The sequence below is a fragment of the Charadrius vociferus genome, unplaced genomic scaffold, assembly GCF_000708025.1.
Source record: "Charadrius vociferus isolate BGI_N301 unplaced genomic scaffold, ASM70802v2 scaffold190, whole genome shotgun sequence".
Taxonomy (NCBI): Eukaryota; Metazoa; Chordata; class Aves; order Charadriiformes; family Charadriidae; genus Charadrius; species Charadrius vociferus.
Genome location: NW_009646608.1, coordinates 5,368,613 through 5,369,300, shown reverse-complemented (window position 1 = coordinate 5,369,300; position 688 = coordinate 5,368,613).

Below are 688 nucleotides of genomic sequence, written 5' to 3'. Positions count from 1 at the left end.
GCCCTCCCCGGCTCCTCAGGGCCCCGCCGCGGCCGGTGGCAGCCCCGTTTCCTCGCCCATGAACGACGGCTCTTCAGTTACAACGGGCAACATCTGCCCCGGCAGCTTCTCTGGCAGCCACAGCTTCTCTGGGCAACCTGTTCCAGTGCCTCAACACCCTCAGAGTGAAAAATTCCTTCCAAATACCTAATCTAAATCTCCCCTCTTCTAATTTGAAGCCGTTCCCCCTCATCCTATCACTACGCTCCCTGATAAAGAGTCCCTCTCCGCCATTTCACATCTCCAAAGTCTTAAAAATCTTAAGATTCGTGGAAATCGTGACCGTCCCCGGCATGCCGAGCACATGAGCGGTGCCAGCAAGGAACCCAGACAAGGAGAATAAATAGGGGAGCCCACTCTAGGATACTGCAAAGATAAAGCTTGGTTTTGCTCTGCATATTTTGTATTAACGTGAGCATCACCACTGCAGTATAACTGCATCTGGGGAGAGGGACGTGTTGCAACCGAAACGAAGTGAATGGGAGAAAGGAGGGAAAGAAGAGTGAGCCGATTTCCTTCCTATTAAACCCTATACTTCAAGGCTGGCGTGGCAGGGTATAACCCATACAAGCGTGTGACTAAACCGTGAAAAAGATTGCAGAGATGTATTCCTTCTGGCAATGTCCCATTGGAAAGGTGGCAGTGCGAT